Genomic DNA, 14,011 nt, shown 5'->3' with positions numbered 1-14,011 from the left:
TTCAGAGAAGCGCCCCACACTTGAGGATAGATTTTGGGCAAATAACCAATCTATAGAAAAATGTTTTCCTTTATTTCCTAAATACCATTAAGACTTATTTGATGGCCTCTCATCTCAGAGGGTTAAGGTTCAGGCATACAGGGTATAAGTGAGGGTGGGTGGGGAAGGCAGTGAACAAACAGTTGGTCAGTCCTGCAGGGGTCTCCAGGGCCTGTCTGCACACTTCCCCTCTACCCCAGGTGTCAGTCATATTGACTTTCTCTCTGACCCTGGGACAAGCCAGCCATGCTCCTGCCTCAGGGCCTTCTGCACCTGGAGGCCTTCAGTGGCTTGCTTCTTTCTTTGAGTCTTTTTCAGTGAGCAGCTCCCCTACTCCATGTGATTTGCATTCTGCCTGTACCCAGCCCCTTTCTCCATAGCACTTTCTTCTCACATATCTCACACATTGTACTTATTCAGGTTATTTAGTGGCCTTCTTCCCCTACTAAAGCATGAGATCCACAAAGGCAGAGGTTTTTGTCTTTGCAGTACCTCCTGGAATGGACATCGTGGAATGCTAATGGTTCATAGTAAGTGCTCAACTATTGTTTGAATGAGTGAATGAATAATTTTGGTATAATTACAGAACTTAGAAATTAACTTTATTTTGTTTTGCTGTTTTAAACCGTGTTTATCCAAGACTTGAAAATAAAATATGAATAAGCTGTACTTCCTGTTGTGTATTTAAGGGAAAAAAAAAAAACCAAAAAAACACTATAGTGAGGCTCCTCCCTGGCTCTCATGGAGAGTCTAAGCAGTGAGGTGATTGCTGTGCGCAACAAGGAGCAGAGACAGGCAGAGAGGGCTGGGTGCAGAATACCATGTGCCATCATCACGTGGGGCAGCTGGTGCATGACCTGAGTTGAGTTTTCACCTGTACGATGTGGGTGTTCATTTCACTAGCATTGCTTCTGTGGTTTATAGACTGAAGATAATAGTTTAGAAAAAAAAGTCTGTGAAAGAATGAGGGAGGCTTATAGTTACCTGTATATTTTCTTCTTATTTAAAAATATGGTTGTATTATTTAAGGTTATTTCAGCTATAAATCTTATTTTGTAAAATTCAAAAAGTTCAAAAGCTAGGCTTTAATGCCAGTACTGAAAATGGGACTGTCCTATTTTTGTTTTTAAAGAAGTTCCTGTTTATTTCTTATAGATTCTTTTCAGGCCGATGTCCCTGAGGTTTACCCTCTCTGAATCATCCATTATATATTTTTGGGTTAAAACATGTGAAACACAGTCGAGGGTGAAAAATTTCCCCCTTAGAACTTGAACAGCAGTACCTTTTAAAATCTTTCTCAGCAGATTAATAAAAGAGCTACAAAATACCTAAAAAATTATCTAGGAGTAAATCTAACCAAGGAAGTGATGAATCTCTACAATGAAAATCATAAAATACTGATGAAATAAATTATACAGGACACACAGAATTGGAAAGATATCCTGTGTTCATGGATAGGAAAAAAAATCAATGTTTTTAAAATAACATACTGTCCCAAATGTTCTATAGGTTCAATGCAGTTCTCATCAAAATACCAACAACTCTTTTCACACAAGCAGACAAAACAATCCTAAAATTCATATGGAACCACAATAGCCAAGGAATCCTGAGTGGGATTGGGAGGTGGTATGCTGGGAGCATCCTAGTATTTGACTTTGAAACATACTGCAAAGCTAAAACGGCTTGGTACTGGCATACAAACAGATAAACAAATGGAACAGAACCCAGAAATTAATCTACATTCATACAGCTAACTGAGATTTTATAGAGGTGCTAAGAACATACAGTGGCATTAGAAAATTTGAATATGCATAAACGAAAGTCTGAAACTTCTCTCCCTTCCTCTCCCTGAACACAAAAATCAATTCAAAATGGACTAAATACCTAAATGTTAAACCTGCATGTGGGAAAGCTGGGAGGCAAATGGAAGGAAGTTCAGTAAGAAACCTTAAAACACAGAGTGGAGGATATCATTCTGTTTTTTTTAGAGCACAATAGGATAACTTTTGTTTAAAACAATCTGTGATATATTTAAAGAAATATATTACAAGAAAATGTAAGCAATGATATATGCAATGATTTTTTAGTTAGGACTGCAAAGGTACAGAAAACAAAAGTAAAAATACAAAAATGTGATTGTATCAAGCTAATAATCTCCTTCACAGCAAAGAAAATGATGAAGAGAATTATGAGACAACTAGACAGAATGGGATAAAATATTTGCAAACCCTTTGTTTGGCAAAAAGTTGATACCCAGAACATATAAGGAACTAAAAAAAATCCCTCAAAACAGAAATCTGAACAATTCAATTTAGAAATGGGCTGAAGAAATAATCATAAGTGTCTCAAAAGAAGACATACAGTAGTCTGCAAGTACATGAAAAAATGTTCAATTTCAGTGACCATCAGAGAAATGCAAATCAAACCACATTGAGGTTATCATCTCACCCTGGTTAGAATGGCTGAAATACAAAAGACAAAAAGTAATAAATGCTGTTGAGGCTGTGGAGAAAAGGGAACAGAACACTCATAGACTGTTGTTGGGAATGTAAATTAGTACAGCCATTGTGGAAAACAGTGTGACAATTCCTCAAAACAGCTACTATATGATCTAACAATTCCAGTACTGGGTCTGTGTCCTAAAGGAGATGAAATCATTATACCAAAAAGATACTTGCACTCCCATGTTTATTGCAGCACTATTCACAACAGCTAAATATGAAATCTACCCGAATACACCTTCAGAGGATGAATGCATAAAGAAAATGTGGTCTATTTATACAATGAAATACTACTCAGCCATTAAAAATGAAATCCTGTTGTTTGCAGTGACATGGATGGAACTAGAGTTCATTACATTACGTGAAATAATCCAAACACAGAAAGATAAATGCTGTAGGTTCTCACTCATTTGTAGCAACTAATAAGGCAATATTGTAGAAGAATGGAATGCAGTAGTGGTCACTAGAGACTGAGAGGGCAGAGGAAAGGAGGAATGGAAGGAAGTTCAATGAGGAACACCAAAACACTGAGTGGAGAAAATGTTTGTGGTTCTTCCTTGGCCCACAGTAGGGTTAACTCTTGGTTTAGAAAATCTGTGATATGTTTCAAAATGTCAATCAAACAAAATTTCCAACACACAAAAGTGATTAGTGATTGAAGAGTTGGCAATGCTTATTACCCTAATTTAATTATGACACATTTTATACATATATTGAATTGCTCCATAAGGATGTATAAATTTTTTTTCATATCAAGTTGGTAAGAATTCACATTATTTAATTAAAAATCATAAATTTACATAGGGCAATGTTGTTTGATTCATTCTGTTATTTTTTTCCCTTCCCCCGACCCCTCCCACCCCTCTTTTCCCTCTATATAGTCCTTCCTTCCTCCATTCTTACCCCCCTCCTTATCCCTAACGCTAACCCCTCCCACCCCCCATTATATGTCCTCATCCGCTTATCAGCGAGATCATTCGTCCTTTAGTTTTTTGAGATTGGCTTATCTCACTGAGCATGATATTCTCCAGTTTCATCCATTTGCCTGCAAATGCCATAGTTTTATCATTCTTCATGGCGAAATAATATTCCATTGTATATATATGCCACAGTTTCTTTATCTATTCATCAACTGAAGGGCATCTAGGTTGGTTCCACAATCTGGCTATTGTGAATTGAGGAGCTATGAACATTGATGTGGCTGTATCTCTGTAGTATGCTGATTTTAAGTCCTTTGGGTATAGGCCGAGGAGTGGGATAGCTGGGTCAAATGGTAGGTCCATTCCAAGTTTTCTAAGGAATCTCCACACTGCTTTCCAGAGTGGATGCACTAATTTGCAGTCCCATCAGCAATGTATGAGTGTACCTTTTCCCCGACATCCTCTCCAACACCTATTGTTGCTTGTATTCTTGATAATCGCCATTCTAATTGGGGTGAGATGGAATCTTAGGGTAGTTTTGATGTACATTTGTCTTATTACTAAAGATGTTGAAGATTTTTTCATACATCTGTTGATTGCTTGTACATCTTCTACTGTGAAGTGTCTGTTCATTTCCTTAGCCCATTTGTTGATTGAGTTATTTGTATTCTTGGTGTAGAGTCTTTTGAGTTCTTTATATATTCTGGAAATTAGTGCTCTATCTGAAGTATGAGTGGCAAAGATATTCTCCCACACTGTAGGCTCTCTCTTAGCATTGATGATAGTTTCCTTTGCTGAGAGAAAGCTATTTAGTTTGAATCTATCCCAGTTATTGATTCTTGCTTTTATTTCTCCTGCTATGGGAGTCCTGTTAAGGAAGTCTGATCCTAAGCCAACAAGGTGAAGGTTTGGACCTACTTTTTCTTCTATAAGATGCAGGGTCTCTGGTCTGATTTCAAGGTCCTTGATCCATTGTGAGTTGAGTTTTGTGCAGGGTGAGAGATAGGGGTTTAGTTTCATTCTGTTGCATATGAATTTCCAGTTTTCCCAGCACCATTTGTTGAAGAGGCTATCTTTTCTCCATTGCATATTTTTGGCACCTTTGTCTAATATTAGAAAATTGTATTTATTTGGGTTTGTGTCCATGTCCTCTATTCTGTATCATTGATCTACCTGTCTATTTTGGTGCCAATACCATGCTGTTTTTGTTACTATTGCTTTGTAGTATAGTTGAAGTTCTGGTATTGCGATACCCCCTGTTTCATTCTTCCTGCTAAGGATTGCTTTAGCTATTCTGGGTTTCTTATTCTTCCAAATGAATTTCATGATTGCTTGTTCTATTTGTGTAAGGTACATCATTGGGATTTTAATTGGAATTGCATTGAATCTGTATAGCACTTTTGATAGTATGGCCATTTTGACAATATTAATTCTGCCTATCCAAGAACATGGGAGATCTTTCCATCTTCTAATTTCTTCCTTAATTTCTTTCTTCAGTGTTTTGTAGTTTTCATTGTAGAGATCTTTTACCTCTTTGGTTAGATTAATACCCAAGTATTTTATTTTTTTTTTGAGGCTATTGCAAATGGATTTGTTTTTCTCATTTCCCTTTCAGCTGTTTCATTGCTTGCGTATAAAAATGCTGTAGATTTATGCGTGTTGATTTTATAGCTTGCTATTTTGCTGAATTCATTGGTGAGGTCTAGAAGTTTTCTGGAGGAGGTTTTTGGATCCTCTAAATATAGAATCATGTTTTCCGCAAATAGTGACAGCTTAAGTTCCTCTTTTCCTATTCGTATCCCTTTAATTTCTTTAGTCTGCCTAATTGTTCTGGCTAGAGTTTTGAGGACAATGTTGAATAGAAGTGGAGAAGGAGGACATCCCTGTCTTGTTCCCGTTTTTTAAGGGAATGGTTTCAGTTTTTCTCCATTAAGAATGAAGTTGGCCAGGGGTTTAGCATAAATAGCCTTCACAATGTTCAGGTATGTTCCTACTATCCCTATTTTTTCTAGTGTTTTGAGCATGAAGGGGTGTTGTATTTTGTCAAATGCTTTTTCTGCGTCAATTGAAATAACCATATGATTCTTATCCTTAAGTCTATTGATATGATGGATTACATTTATTGATTTATGAATGTTGAACCATCCTTGCATTCCAGGAATGAACCCCACTTGATCATGGTGCACAATTTTCTTAATATGTTTTTGGATATGGCTTGCCAATATTTTGTTAAGGATCTTTGCATCTATATTCATCAAGGATATTGGTCTAAAATTTTCTTGATGTGTCTTTTCCTGGTTTGGGTATGAGGGTGATATTAGCTTCATAGAATGAGTTTGGTAGGGTACCGTCCTTTTCTATTTCCTGGAATACTTTGAGAAGTATTGGAATGAGTTCTTCTTTGAAGGTCTTGTAGAACTCGGCTGAGAATCCGTCTGTTCCTGGGCTTTTCTTGGATGGTAGATTTTTAATGGCTTCTTCTATTTCATTGCTTGATATTGATCTGTTTAAATCATGTATGTCCTCCTGGTTCAGTTTGGGAGGAGCATATGTCTCTAGAAATTTGTCAATGTCTTTGGTACTTTCTATTTTGTTGGACTACCGATTTTCAAAGTAGCTTCTCATTATGTTCTGTATCTCAGTGGTGTCTGTTGTGATATTTCCTTTTGCATCATGTATTTTAGTAATTTGAGTCTTCTCTCTCCTTCTCTTTGTTAGTGTTTCTAAGGGTTTATCTATTTTGTTTACTTTCTCAAAGAACCAACTTTTTGTTATGTCAATTTTTTGAATAGTTTCTTTTGTTTCAATTTCATTGATTTCAGCTCTGATTTTAATTATTTCCTGTCTTCTACTACTTTTGCTGTTATTCTGTTCTTCTTTGTCTAGGGCTTTGAGCTGTAATGTTAGTTAGGTCATTTAATTGTTGACTTTTCATTCTTTTCTGGAATGCGCTCCATGCAATGAATTTTCCTCTTAATACCACTTTCATAGTGTCCCAGAGATTTTGATATGTTGTATCATCATTCTCATTGACCTCTAAGAATTTTTAAATCTCCTCCCTGATGTTTTTTGTTATCCATGTTTCATTCAATAGCATATTATTTAGTCTCCAAGTGTTGGAGTAATTTCCTTTTTTTACGTTGTCATTGATTTCTACTCTCAGTCCATTGTGATCTGATAGAACACAAGGCAGTATCTCTATTTTTTTGCAGTTCCTAAGGGCTGCTTTGTGGCATAACATATGGTCTATTTTTGAGAAGGTTCCATGTGCTGCTGAGAAGAAAGTGTATCCGCTTATTGATGGATGGAATATTCTATATATGTCTGTTAAGTCTACGTTATTGATTGCGTTATTGAGTTCTATGGTTTCTTTGGTTGGATTTTGTTTGGAAGATCTATCTAGTGGTGACAGCGGTGTGTTAAAGTCTCCCAGAATTATTGTGTTGTGGTCTATATGATTCTTGAAATTGAGAAGGATTTGTTCGATGTACAGGGATGCACCATTGTTTGGGGCATAAATATTTATTATCGTTATGTCTTCCTGATTTATGGTTCCCTTAAGCAGTATGAAATGTCCTTCTTTATCCCTTCTGACTAACTTTGGCTTGAAGTCCACTTTATCTGATATAAGGATGGAAACCCCCGCTTTTTTACTGAGTCCATGTGCATGGTAGGTTTTTTCCCATCCTTTCACCTTTAGTCTGTGGATGTCTTTTTCTATGAGATGAGTCTCTTGCAGGCAGCATATTGTTGGGTCTTTCTTTTTAATCCATTCTGCCAGTCTATATCTTTTGATTGATGAGTTTAGGCCATTAACGTTCAGGGTTATTATTAAGAAATGATTTGTATTCCCAGTCATTTGGCTTATTTTTGGTTTTGAAGTTGCCTTGGTTTCTCCTTTGAGTGGTTTTTCTCTAAGGTAGTTCCTCCCTTTGCTGACCTCCATTGTTGTTTTTCATTTCCTCCTCATGGAATATTTTGTTGAGAACATTCTGTAGTGTAGGCTTTCTATTTGTAAATTCTTTTAACTTTTTTTTTTATCATGGAAGGATTTTATTTCATCTTCAAATCTGAAGGTTAGTTTTGCTGGGTATAGGATTCTTGGTTGGCAACCATGTTCTTTCAGAGCTTGAATTATGTTGGTCCAGGCCCTTCTAGCTTTTAGAGTCTGGGTTGAGAAGTCTGCTGCTATCCCTATTGGTCTCCCCATATATGTAATCTGATGCTTTTCTCTCGCGGCCTTCAAAATCCAATCTTTATTTAGAATGTTAGGCATTTTCATTATAATGTGCCTTGGTGTGGATCTCATGTGATTCTGCGCATTTGGTGTTCTGTAAGCCTCTGTTATTTGATTTTCCATTTCATTCTTCAGGTTTGGGAAATTTTCTGCTATTATTTCTTTGAATAGGTTGTTCAGTCCTTTGGTTTGTATCTCTGTGCCTTCCTCAATCCCAATAATTCTTAAATTTGGTCTTTTCATGATGTGCCATAGTTCTTGGAGATTCTGTTCATGATTTCTTACCATCTTCTCTGTTTGGGCGACTTATTTTCAAGATTAAATATTTTGTCTTCATTTTCTCAGGTTCTGCCTTCCAAGTGGTCTAGTCTGTGGGTGATGCTTTCCATTGAGTTTTTTATTTGGTTTATTGTCTCCTTCATTTCAAGGATTTCCGTTTGGTTTTTTTTGAGAATCTCTATCTCTTTGTTGAAATGATCTTTTGCTTCCTGCAGTTGCTCTTTCAGCTTATTGGTATTGTCATTCATTGCCTGCATTTCCTCTCTTATCTCATCCTTTGCTTCGCGAATCATCTTAAGTGTATTCGTTCTTTGTTGGATGGTATATTCTATATAAGTCGGTTAAGTCTAAATTGTTGATTGTGTTATTGAGATCTATGGTTTCTTTATTCAGTTTTTGTTTGGATGATCTATCCAGCGGTGAGAGAGGTGTGTTAAAATTCCCTAGTATTATTGTGCTGTGGTCTATTTGATTTCTGGATTTGAGAAGGATTTGTTTGACGTGCATGGATGAGCCAATGTTCGGGGCATAGATATTTATGATTGTTATGTCTTGCTGATTTATGCTTCCCTTAAGCTGTATGTAATGTCCCTCTTTATCCCTTCTGACTAGTTTTGGCTTGAAGTCCACATTATCTGAAATGAGGATGGATACTCCAGCTTTTTTGCTGTGTCCGTGTGCATGGTATGTTTTTTCCCATCCTTTCACCTTTAGTCTATGGGTATCTCTTTCTATGAGATGAGTCTCTTGCAGGCAGCAAGAGACTAATCCAATCTGCTAGTCTATATCTTTTGATTGATGAGTTCAGGCCATTAACATTCAGGGTTATTATTGTGATATGATTTGTATTCCCCTTCATTTGACTCATTTTTGTTTTTTGACATGATTTTGTTTCTCCTTTATTTGGCTATTCCTTTAGGCTAGTTCCTCCTGTTGCTGATTTGCATTGTTGCTTTTCATCTCTTCCTCATGGAATATTTTGCTGAGAATGTTCTGTAATGCCGGCTTTCTTTTTGTAAATTCCTTTAGCTTTTGTTTATCATGGAAGGATCTTATTTCATCGTCAAATCTGAAAGTAAGTTTTGCTGGGTATAAGATTCTTGGTTGGCATCCGTTTTCTTTCAAGGCTTGGTAAATGTTGTTCCAGTCCTTTCTAGCTTTTAGGGTCTGGATTGAAAAATCTGCTGATATTCTTATTGGTTTCCCCCTGAATGTTATTTGATTCTTTTCTCTCGCGGCCTTTAAAATTCTGTCTTTATTTTTTATGTTAGGTATTTTCAGAATAATGTGCCTTGGTGTAGGTCCTTTGTAATTTTGTATATATGGAGTCCTATAAGCCTCTTGTACTTGGTTTTCCATTTCATTCTTCAGATTTGGGAAATTTTCTGATATTATTTCATTGAATAGATTGTTCATTCCTTTGGTTTGTTTCTCTAAGCCTTCCTCAATCCCAATAATTCTTAAATTTGGCCTTTTCATGATATCCTATAATTCTTGTATGTTCTGTTCATGATTTCTTACCATCTTTTCTGTTTGGTCAACTTTGTTTTCAAGATTAAATATTTTGTCTTCAATGTCTGAGGTTCTGTCTTCCAGGTGTTCTATCCTATTGGTTCTGCTTTCTATGGAGTTTTTAACTTGGTTTATTGTTTCCTTCATTTCAAGGATTTCTGTTTGGTTTTTTTTTTTTTTCAATATCTCTAACTCTTTATTGAAATGATCTCTTGCTTCCCATATTTGCTCCTTTAACTGTTGATTGGTGCGATCATTTAATGCCTGCATTTGCTCTTTCATCTCCTTCTTCAATGCCTGCATTTGCTCTTTCCTCGTTTGCTTCCCTGATTGTTTTAATTATGTACATTCTGAACTCCCTTTCTGACATTTCTTCTGCTGTGCTGTCATTGGGTTTTATTGATATAGTATCTAGGTTTGTTTGGGACATTTTCTTCCCTTGTTTTCTCATATTGGTCAGATGTCAGTGGGACTTTGTGATATTGCAGAATTCTTCTATTGTCTTATAGTGTTCCTGTAGATTTCCAATGTATCACCTTCCTGCCTTCAGTAGCCTAAAGTCTTGGAGTAACTTGATAATGCTGTGCTTCCAAGGAAAGCTGCCCCTAGCCTGCTACTGGTTCCAGGACTTGGAGCTGGCTCTGTGTGGAAAGGCTCTCACTGGGGAGCCTGCTCCGAGAAGCTAGCCTGGAATGGTGCTTCCTGCCGGTGGGGGCCGGGCTGCTTGGGGAAGTCCCTGGCTGCCCTGTCCTGGTCCCTGAAGCAACCTGTGGGCAGGAACTCACCATGCTGGTTCAGGTACTTGAAGCTTGGTTTTGTGCAGAAAGGCTCTCACTGGGGGGCCTGTTCCGAGATGCTGGAGAATCTGGCCCTGTGGGAGGAGCCCACCTGCCAGAGTTGGCAGGGCTGCCTGGGGAAGACTGTAGCTGCCCTGCCCTACTCTAATAAGCCGCCTGAATCCGGGCCTGCCGCCTGGGCAGAGCTTCACCGGGTGGGCGCGTCTCACCCTGTGGCTCTATTTTAGTCCGAGTCTCTCAATGCCTCCCCTTCTTGAATCCTGGGTTCTGGAGTGACTGGAGATACAGTCACCCTCTAGTCCGCCATCTTGGATCGCTTCAATGTTGTTTCTATTCAGGATGTACAAATTTTATGTCTCAATAATAAATCATTTTCTAGAGCACCACTTATGAAGGGGGATGACTATTAACACTATAAATAAAACTATGAAGTATTTAAAATTATTCTAATGGCCATATTCTCTCTTTAAATTTAAAGAAAATACTAGTTCTGATAAATGATGTATTTTTACACATGTCTAGCTCTGCATTGTGTTCATAAAGAGACTATGCACATGATGGCGTTTTAATCAACATCACTCCAACAGCTGAAGCCTGGAACCTTTAAAACAACTTGAAAGCACGTGAATGCCTCTATTCTAGTGGACAGTCAGTTTTGAGGATTGGAAGATCCAGCTCTGCCTCCCAGGTGCACCTTTGATTTATATGGCAGTTATGAAAACCAAATTCTTTTCTTTTGATCTCTGCTTGGACTTCCAAGTGTAAACTTTTATGGCTTCTTCTCAACTCCCTGCTTCTATTCTCCACATCCATTCACAGCCATGCGCAGTGTGGTGGGTGGAATGTTCTTGAACATCTTTGTTATCACCCAGAAGACTTTATTCGAAAGTTCTTCCCATGTTCACAATAAATCTTTCTGCCTTTAACTTTTACCTCCACAATGTGGAAAAAAAGTGAGGTCTCTCTTCTATTTCACTTTTTCCCAGGTATGTTGGGATAGTTATAATATGATAAGAATTATTATGACCTGTTATTCCAACTTAAACCTTTCTGGGTTTTTTCTCCAAACTTCCCCAGATTGATTCTGAGCTCTCCATACCATCCTGGCCCCTCTTAATGATACCTGGTCCAGATGTTTCAGGCTTTGCTTGTGGTGTGATTTGCTAAGTCCATAAATCAGGCCCAACCAGCAGCCTGAGGAGGATGGGGTGACTGAAAGCCAGTTGGGAGATGGCTTCCATGATGCCATCAGTTTCTTTGAGTAGTCAGTGTCACACTGTTGACATTTTGAGCCTCAGTTAGTTAAAGTCTGTTTTATTTTTCTTTCCCTGCTTGTATACCAGTGAGTACACACCATCGTAGTTCATGACACTTTTTTATGTCTTGTTTTTGGGTTTGGTGTTTTATTCTGTTTCCATAGTCATGTGCTCCTGAACAATGGGACATATACCACAGAATGTGTTGCTCAGTAGTTTCCTTGTGTGAACACTACAGTACTGACACAAACCAAGCTGTCTTAGATGTTAAGATCTCACAAGCCCATTGTTTTCTTCAACACTGTGCAGCTCATGACTGTGTTTGTTTTTATTAAATGTACTAGATATGGACCTCAATACCAGTATTTCATATCTGCTTCAGGGCCATTATTTCTCCTTCCACATTACAAGCCACTTATTTTTAGCTTTTTATCATTGAAATACCTGTGATATTAATAAAAGATAGTGTAGGATGAGGCTCAAGGTAATGCTGCAAGATGTACCCCAGTGTGCCTCCAGTCCTGAGCTGCCTAATATGGCAACTGCGAACACATGAGTATTTACACTTATATTTTAATTAACCAAATTCAAAGGAAAATAAAATCTAGTTTCTTAGCTGCACTAACCACATTTTAAATACTCACTAGCTACATGTGGTTTTTGGACAGCAGAGATATAGACTATATTTCTGCAGCAAGTTCTAATAGGGAGTGTTTTATTGATTTTTTCTGGTACTGATTTCTTAGTGCTCTGGAACAAAACAAAACAAAAATAAAACCATGAGTTACTTTTCTGTATTTCTCCATTTTGATTCCTTAATGTGACTATAGCAGGTAATTAAAGTAACACATTTTATTTGAGGGTATCAGGCAGGTTTTAATTGAAAAGATGTAATTTAATTTGTGTTTTGGAGGATGACTATGATTTTGAAAGTAGATATTGGTGGAATTGTCAGTTTCTTGGGAAAATGTGATAATACAGTATTCCCAGGGATTAAAGTGTGTGAGGTTTTATAGTTAGAGATGTACCTGGAAAATAAAGTTGAAGATGTGATTAAGTTTTATTTAAAAAAAAAAAAGAATGTAACTGATTTAAAGTATGAATTGGAGGAAGAGCATGTTTATCCATTCATTCAGCACTTATTTGTTGAGCTTCTGCTCTGTCCTGACACTGACCTATGTATAGAAGATACTGTCATGGCATCTTTCCTTGGAAAGCCTGAGCAATCTGTTGGTGAGACACACACAGAAGGACCTCATTGCAATTTGTGTGTTGTGGTTGAGATACCGACAGTGATGATGTCTGTAGGAAACAAGGTCACTATCTGGGAAAGTTTTATCCAGTGAGTAACTTCAGTTGTTTATTGCTGAGGTAGAAGTTTGACAAAGATCTTCATTTAAAGTCTGGAGTTATTTCCTTTTATTTGTAAGTACCTGAACTGTTTTGGATGGGCAGTAAGGGTTGAAATTCACTGGTCTTTGTAGAATTTCATAATAAATAGTAGGTAACTTATTTTGTCACCTCTGACATGGAATGTCTCCCTCCCCCCTTTTCAACAGTCTGAGCCTAACATAATATAGAATTAAGACCTTTGGTATTGTGAACATTAAAGTAAATGAAATGACAGAATCTAAGAAAAGCAGAAGCATTAATGTACAGTGGCTAGTAGCAAGAACTATGAAATCAAGTCACTTACCCATTGTTGCATTCTTAATTCTCAGTTGTTGCCACTGTGACTTGGGGCAAGTTTTCTTCCCTTTGTGGACTACAGTTTCTTCATCTGAGAAATGGAGAACATGGTATCTATTTTATAGGACTTTGTGAGGACTAAATTATTTAATATAGTAGTCTCCTTTATCCAAGCACTGGCATATATTCATTCAAGACTTCCAGTGAATTCCTGAAATATCAGATATTGCCAATCTCTGTATATACTATGTTTATTCTTATATATACATGCCTATGATAAAGTTTAATTTATAAAGTAGGTACAGGTTGAGATTAGTGGTAATAACTAATAATAAAATAGAATAAGAACAATATACTGGAATAAAAGTTATGTGGCTGTTTCTCAAAACATCTTATACTATCCTCACCCTTCTTGTGATGATGTGAAATGATACAGTGGCTTCATGATGAGAAATGAGGTGAATGACATAGGGTTTGTGATGTAGAATTAGACTATTACTAAGTGTTCTTGAAACACAAGTATCATAAGACCCTGTCCGATAACTCAGACAACTGGCTACTAAGTGACTGAATAGTGGGTAGCTGATCTAGTGCAGATACACTGGACAAAGGGATGATTCACATACACAGAATGGACAGAGAGGGATGGCATTTAAAGTAAATGAAATGAGATTTCATCATGATACTCAAAGCAGTGTGCAATTTCAAATTTATGAATTGTTTATTTTTGAAAGTTTTCATTTAACATTTTTGGACCTTAGCTGAACATTGGCAAGTGAAA

The 14,011-nt window shown here is 37.1% G+C and overlaps 1 protein-coding gene across 1 annotated transcript in view; it reads left to right on the top strand.

The window, feature by feature from the left end:
- The window catches only part of GMDS (GDP-mannose 4,6-dehydratase), a 626,998-nt gene that overhangs the window by 171,397 nt on the left and 441,590 nt on the right, over positions 1-14,011 (top strand).

This window comes from Sciurus vulgaris (assembly GCF_902686455.1).
Source record: "Sciurus vulgaris genome assembly, chromosome: 7".
Lineage (NCBI taxonomy): Eukaryota > Metazoa > Chordata > Mammalia > Rodentia > Sciuridae > Sciurus > Sciurus vulgaris.
The sequence above is the reverse complement of the archived record's forward strand: the minus strand, read 5'-3'. Positions and strand labels throughout refer to the sequence as shown.